Source organism: Galleria mellonella, unplaced genomic scaffold (assembly GCF_026898425.1).
Source record: "Galleria mellonella isolate WM207_F2 unplaced genomic scaffold, CSIRO_AGI_GalMel_v1 utg59, whole genome shotgun sequence".
Taxonomy (NCBI): Eukaryota; Metazoa; Arthropoda; class Insecta; order Lepidoptera; family Pyralidae; genus Galleria; species Galleria mellonella.
The window spans coordinates 733,627-741,874 of record NW_026442125.1 but is presented as its reverse complement, the minus strand read 5'-3'; the positions used below and the strand labels follow the sequence as shown (position 1 = coordinate 741,874).

At 35.2% G+C, this 8,248-nt stretch overlaps 1 protein-coding gene across 2 annotated transcripts in view; it reads right to left on the bottom strand.

The window, feature by feature from the left end:
- LOC113522870 (inactive ubiquitin carboxyl-terminal hydrolase MINDY-4B) overlaps positions 1 to 8,248 on the bottom strand; it is a 155,049-nt gene that overhangs the window by 77,336 nt on the left and 69,465 nt on the right. Inside the window, exon 2 of one of the 2 annotated variants that reach the window (XM_052899616.1) lies at positions 2,936 to 3,050. The exons of the other annotated variant lie outside the window; for it this stretch is intronic. The gene's annotated coding sequence lies outside the window, so the exon portion shown is untranslated. The remainder of the gene's footprint in view (positions 1 to 2,935; positions 3,051 to 8,248) is intronic. 2 annotated transcript variants of the gene reach the window in all.

Below are 8,248 nucleotides of genomic sequence, written 5' to 3'. Positions count from 1 at the left end.
ACTATTTACAGTTCAATTTATATGTAACAAAAACACATCTAACACGTTTCGCTCCTCCTAATAGAATGACGCTGGTGGTCGACTTGGTGTGCTTCTTTTGACATCTTCAACTTCATTTGACAAGCAAAATCTTTTTTTTTTTATTTATGCAACTTAGAATGGCAAACAAATTAACAGTGTACCTGTTGGAAAATGATAACCGTCACATGAACAATGCCAAAATAAAACAAAAAACGCAACTACCTTCATAAATTTACAAAAATATTACAAATCATTGTATTTATCTATACTTATAATAAATCTGTAGAGAGGTCAATTCTGTACATGAAATGTATTTCAAAAACAACTGTCAGGGGGTGATTAGTGATCGATACTGATGTCAAAAATGCAATCAGTAAAATTTTTGTCTGTCTGTCTGTATGTTCGTTATAGAAACAGAAACTACTCGACCGATTTTAACGAAACTTGGTACAATTATTCTTCATACTCCTGGGCAGGTTATAATATACTTATCATTACGCTACGATTAATAGGAGCAGAGCAGTGAAGGGAAATGTTGGGAAAACGGGAGAAATTACTCCATTTTTAAGCTTCCGTCGTGAGTGCAGCCCAGTCGTAATGGCCACTTTTTAAAATGTAGAAATGTTCACCAGAGCGACGTCGAGACGGGCTGCTAGTATCAAATAAAATTACAAACCCTAACAATATAAAAGTTCCAAATTTTATCAAGCATATCCCTAAAAATGATAATATTTTTTTATACTACCATTATTGTGTACAAAGATAATAAATAAGCACATTGCCCATCTGATGGTAAACGGTCACTGTAGTTTATGTAATTGAAAATTATCCAAAATACTCGGAATCCGTTGAATACTTCAAATACCGAGGAAATTCCAGAGGCTTCCCGATGGATTATTGAATAATTAATACTTTGTTTATTAAGTAAAAATATCCTTAAATACAATGTATTAAATCGAGATGAAATTCTCTGTGACGTACACCGTAATTGAATAACGCGTCAATCCATCAAACCAGTTATAAAATTATTTTCAATTCAACTTTATTACAAATTAAAGTCGACAATCGTATAAATTTAAAATTCAAATAATTCTACAAGTCTTTTACGAGTTGCCAAACGAAATTTCTATTTTATCACATCGTTAAGTCCGCGATTGCGGAATGGAATCTATTAATTTCAATGCTAAAATAAGGGGGGTTTTATTGGCCTATTATTTTTATTTCATTCCAAAGCTGCAATTGACCTAAATATGTTTACTAATGTGTTTACCGGAGAATGTTAAAACCATTACTGGTTATTTAATCAGAATTATTTTGTTTAATTCCGCTACCACTAGTATGTATGTGACTGCCAACACTCGAAGATTGACCACCACTATTACTACCAGAAGTTCCACAACCTTCCATATTAGCCATCAATTTTCGCCTAGCATTTTGTATATGCACAATTGGCTATTGGCACAGAAGGAGACTTTGTACAAAAGTCGTTTGCTTGGGCACTTCTATCTCATTCGTGTTTCTACCGTGAAGCAGTTGTGTTTGCATGACTGTTTCGGTTTGAAGGGTGGCATGGCAATGAATTTACAGGGTACAGACGAATTACAGCAACGCCTCCTGAGTCCTCAGCAACGCATGGGAGGTATCTTGGGCGAAACAGTATACTCTGTTATGTCCATGGCACTGTTCATGTCTATAGGTGACGATTACCACTTTCCATCAGGTGGACCGTCAGCTTGTTTGCCATTCTAAGTTGCATAAAAAAACTTATTTCACCTCTATGTGAGACATTTTTAAGAATTAAGAATTAGATCCCCGCTCGGAGTCTAGTATTTGTTCTTCTTTTTTTTTAGTATTTTGTGTATATTTTGAATCTAATATATTTTAATTTAGCAATGCTATAAAATTTACTAGAATAATAACAGTTTTCTTAGCTCATTTTGTGCGTGATAATTGCGCCGTGATAAATGTCAAATGTCTTTAGTGTCATTGTTGAATGACACCAAACTCAACAACAAACTGACGTCATTCAAGACTGACACCGAACTCATTTGACATTGCACAATTATCACGCACAATATTATGTTTCAAATTTCAAACCCATCGTCGCATAAATATTTATCAACGTTCCAATAACGCTCTGTCAAATGCAAATATACCCATTTAGGATGTACCAATCGCATCGGTGGTTACATTAATTGAAATGGCTGACAGGTCGCAACAAACTGTGTTAATGTGCTGGACATCAAAGGAGATGGGTCTGTTTTGAAATTATTAGATAACTTCCAAAACAAGGAAGTTCTCATTTCAGTTGTATTTGTTATTTTTTTTTATATTTGCTACTGGAATGGAAAAGGAATATAAGCTACTTTTTATCCGGATCAGTATAAATAGTATACATATCCAGAGCATGCAGGAAAAATTGCGCGTAAAAGTTAGTATTAAACTAATATTGAGAAGTTAAAAATTGTCGAGTCTAATTCCACGGACGCTCACTAATTGCTGTTCGAATACAGGAAATCTTAAGAAACAACCTAAGGGTATTAATTTAATACCCTTACCTGTTAGTAGGGGTATTAAATTAATAACCCAGGAGAAAAGGGAATGTTAGTAATGGGGTCTAATTGACCCATTGCTAGCAATACACCCTATCAGGTCGACCTCCACGCGGTTCTCGCTAGAAAATATCATGGCTAATTCTTATCGAATTCATCATGGTGGGCCAACTGACCTGCATTCATTTTCACCTATCATCTTTCACTGGTGGTTCGTCGGTGTATACAGATAGCGCGGGCAGGGTTATCATTCCATATTCACCTATTAAAAAAAAATACTCGTACTTGTTACAGTAAATTTTAATACAGTATTCGGTTTTCGATTTACAAAATAATATGGGTAATTTAAAAAATCTGCTTACAAATATTTAAGAGGCCGGCAACGCACAAGCGACGACACAACTCCTCTCGTCTTGCAGGTGTTTATGGGCGACGGTAACCGCTTTCCATTAAGTAGCTCGTCTGGTCTTTGCTTCTCTAAAAATAAAAAAACAAATGAGAAAATTTAAGGTTAAATTAATATACGAGTATACACGACTCGGGATAAATTGTAATAGCAATATATACTGCCTAGACTAAACCTCTACCTTTCCTTAATGATAACAGATTACGTAATAGGCATTAGGTTTATACCTATATAGGTATATAGGCTTCGGTAAAATACTCTCAAGACACCCACAAAATCCGCCATTCACATACCACATAAAATATTAACTCAATCCATATGAGCTGATTCAGAGTAACCACTACTATGTTTACAATTTATCGTTCTTGCAATATTTGCAGATAGATAATTTAAAATCGTATTCCAAAAAAAGACTTTGATTATGGTAAGATCAGTTGTAATTGATTTCAAAATAAAGCTACTGAATTGGCTTTGAAACTACAGCATGAGTAATTTTTTTTATATAACTTAGAATAGTAAACAAACTGACGGCCCAAGTGATGGGAAGTGGTAACCATCGCCTATAGACATGAGCAGTACCATGGACATAACAGAGTATACTGTTTCGCCCATGGTACTCTCAAGCGTTGCCATTCCTGAGGACTCAGGTGTTATTCCTCTGTACACTTAAAATTCACGCCATATGCCACCCTTCAAACCGAAGAACACAATTGCTTCACGGTTGAAACACGAATGGAACAGAGGTACCCAAGCAAATTTATTTGTTATAAATGCTATTAACTAATATAAAGTGGTACAAAAGACCGACTTAATGCTATGACTATTCCCTACAATATCCTATCAATTGTAGAACATGCAAAAGAATTTTTAAAATCGATTCAGAATTGGTAAAAAAATATAGGTTATTCACTTTTGAATTCACTTTAGCAAAATGAGAATTTATCCGTAGATCATCTGAATGGGTAATTTTTCCTCTCTTGTTTCTGCAATAAAACATCTGCGCTTGCATGGTTGTATTTTGGTTTAAAGGCCAGTATAATTACGAAGTGCGAAGGCATAATACGACAGTCCTTGAGAATGGCAACACATAAGGAGTACCATCAATATCATAGTACACTTTATCCATGAGCTGTTCATGTTTAAATGGATGGTTACCACTTTCTATCAGGTGGGCTATTTGCTTATTTGTCATTCTACTCATAAAAATAAATACAGTACAAAAAAAAAACGTCCAAAATATACCAAAATGCATTGATGAAAAGTTTTAATTTATCAATCGAGTTTTTTGTGACTTTATCTCACCCACTTGTCACTTAATCGAAAACTTACGAGGTTTGTCCGGAAAGTACGTATAAAAGTTTTTTAAAAATTTTATTTTACAATTATTCAGGTAAATCAATTTTATCCCCTTCAAAGTACTCCCCCTGTGACATAATGCACTTGTGCCAACGCCGTTTCCACTGTGAGAAGGCTCCTTGAAAGTCCTCTGGTTGTAGGTTTCTCAGCTGCCCCGTCGTAGCTTTTTTTATCTCATTTATGTCCCCCAAATGCCGCCCCCGAAGTACCAATTTGGTTTTTGGGAACAAGAAGAAGTCACACGGGGCCAAATCCGGCGAATAGGGGGGTGTTCGGTCACCGTAATGGAATTTTTACTCAAAAACTCACGGACAACAAGAGAGGTGTGGGCAGGGGCATTGTCGTGGTGAAGAATCCAACGCCCCTCTCGCGCCAATTCTGGACGAACTCGTGCCACACGAGCTTTGAGGCGTCTGAGCACATCGACGTAGAATTTTCCATCAACTGTCTGGCCTGGAGGGACGAATTCTTGATGGACAATCCCCCGAACATCGAAAAAAACAATCAACATTGTCTTGACATTTGAGCGGGATTTTCTTGATTTTTTTGTTCGTGGTTCCCCGGATGTCTTCCACTCTTTGCTTTGGGATTTTACTGTTCTGAGATCGGCAAAAATTTCACGGCCATTCTTGCCGAGTTTCGAGAGAAACTTGATTACGACGCGCTGCTCTTCAACGGAAGCGGGCTCCATGCCGACGGGGTTTCGTTAAGAGGTAACTTCACAGATGGCGTGACAAGCCAGTTCGCACCGCACGGCGGTCAGACCAGAACTGAAGCATTGTTAGGGACATAAGGAAGGGGTCCTGCGCTTACCTGGCCTCCCCACTCCTCTTTCTCGCATTCCAGAACACTTTTATACGAACTTTCCGGACAGACCTCGTATAGTAAGAGATCTAATACAGTTTATCGTCGCGGAGGACTGGAGCGTTACTTTATTAACGAGGCCGCTTCATCACCGCCAAATGACGATCTGACTGAGACTCTCGATGTTCCTCAATAAAGCACATTTATTAGACAATACTATGTGTCGGCAAAGTGGGTTTTTGTTGGAACATTAGGGCGAATATTCTAGAAATAACTTTACGCCTATAACTTTACTTTTTTTTGTGTGGGAGAGGAGTTTTTTTTATTGAATGAAAATAGAATGTTAATCCCATTTGTAATAGAGGTAAAGGGATTATTAATAATAGGGTCTGAGTATCGGAATTCTAAGAATATAGCCTACCAGGTTGTCCTTCACGTGCTTCCCCTGGAAGCATTCGTGGTTGTTCTTTCTGAATTCTGGTTGAGTTCGTCACGATGATCCAACTGGCGTACTTTCATCATTACCTATAATACACCACTGGTACCTCGCCAGTGTACACCGATAGCGTAGAACTACCATTCTATTTTTACTCATTAAAAAACAAATCTTAGCAACAGTCTTGTTGCTTATAAATCTTCTAAATTTGAAATATAAGAAAGTGTTTGTGATAAGTGATAAAAAATTACAATTAGTTTTAATAACAATGTATGTTACATGTCTTATTAGATTACTATATATATATAAAAACAAAAATAGAGAAAATACAGGAGATTCTAACAGTACTAAATTGCTAATAAAAACAAGTTTTTATAAAGAATTTTTTCAAAAACGGCTGATATGATAACAATAATAATATTCTACTGCCGGGGGTTAGTTCGCCATCTCCTCTCCTTAAGAGGGGAGATGTGATTATCTGTAAAAAAAAATAATTTATTTATTAATTATTTAAGGAACACCAACAGCATATTGCATTATAACATATAGATATAACAAACATTAAATATAATATAATATTAATGCACATGCCTATTATAGGTATTCACAGCATTCACTTTAACATAGTTATACAGTGCGAGAAAATGAAGTAAATAATAAAAACAAACATGTATGTATATATATATATATATAATAATTTACTCAAAATTAACTATCTATTCAAATAATAAAAAAACAAATATTAATCTTGGTGCATATTATATATTACCATATCGCCATATTGTACTAAATTTTTAGCAATAAAATTCATTCATTCATGCAGCTTTTGATTTTCATGTTTTAATCACAGCACTAAATCGGTATCATACGTACATATATACCGGAATAGTTTAAAAAAACACCACTAAATCTATTATTGCTAAAAGGTATTATAATGTAATGGATAAAATTGGTACATTTACAAACCGGAACGAACCGGTTAATAGAATTTTATTTGCTAACCCTCGTACATTTTCACCTCAATAAACCCATTTTGGGCTATTTACTTTATTGTACCTATACCGAATGGGCTATTTAAGCAAAACGCTATAAAAATGTATTGATATTAGTTGCTGTTGCCACTTAGTATAGTTTCGAATCATATAAATACAGAGAGACACTAAAATTCATATAATTCTTTTAGGAAAGTGTTCTAATAATGAAACAGTACCTACATTTTACAAAAAAAAAAAAAAATTGGTCTCAGTAATTTTATTTAAATTCGTTCGGTAGTTTTAGTTTTTAATAAAATTGGTCAAATTAGTTTTGAAATAAAAATAACCGGTTTTGACATGAACCAAGTCAGCCTTTTATCATCCATGCTGCTGAATTGTGGAATTCTCTTCCCATATCTATCCGTGAGTCAATCCCTAAATATTACCAGAGGGAGACTTTGTACAAAAGTCGATTACTAGTCGAGCACCTCTATCCCATTCGTGTTTCTACCGTGAAGCAGTTGTGTTTGCATGGCTGTGTTTCGGTTTGAATAGTGGGATATGGCGTGAATTTACAGGGTACAGAGGAATAACATCTGAGTCCTCAGGAATGGCAACGCATGGGGGGTATCATGGGCGAAACAGTATACTCTGTTATGATCAATGGTACTTGCTTATGTCTATAGGCGACGGTTAGCACTTTCCATCAGGTGGGTCGTCAACTTGTTTGCCATTCTAAGTTGTATATAAAAAAAGAATTTTAAGAGTAAACTTACAAAGCACCATTTATCTTTATGAAAATATATTTATTTAATCTATATGTGTAGGTATTTTACCATTCAATTTTCAGAGGTCATTTGGCGGTCATGAAGTGGCCTCGTTAATAAAGTATCTAGCAATCCCTTTCTCCCGGTACTAGAACTTGTTGTTTTTTTCAAATACAAAATCCTATTCAAAACTATAATCATTTGTTACTCTTGCACTTGCAAACTATATCTTTCCTCTCTTTATTCCCTTAAACAACATATATGTCTAATATTTGTTTCCCGTACAGACAAATAAAGAGGGCGACAGACAGAGGCATATATTCCAGCATCTTTACACATTAAGCGTATCAAGAATCTCATGATTACACCAAACCCCCACAATCATAGCTAATTCAGACCGTTATCTCGACAAAAGAGTAAATATTCTGTAACGAAATACATTCACACATAAAAATGTGTCGCGTTACACAAAAGGAAAAATGCACGGCTCACAGGGACAATGTTGTACAATAAAATAAACAATGCGTATATAAAAAAAAAAGAGAGATATCCGCCCTGCAGCTAATGTACTCGGATGATATTATTCAATCCGATATGTCGATAAGCGGCAACATGTTACGGCGATGTATTAGATATTGAAAATATTTGAATTTCGAACGCGGAAATGTGTCTACATGTAGATTTTGTTTCGACTGTACCCTATCTATGTATATCTATATTAATATTGTGAAGAGAAAAGATTTGATTGTTTGTTTGTAATGGAAAAACTCGATAACTTCCTAAACAATTTTAAAAAAACTTTAACCTATCATTATTATTATTATTATATCAAACGTTATCTGATCACTGCTGAATATGGGCTTCTTCTTTGCTTTTGGGAGAAATTTCTAGTAAATTCCACGCTTGGCAGCCGGGTTGGCAACTGCATTAAG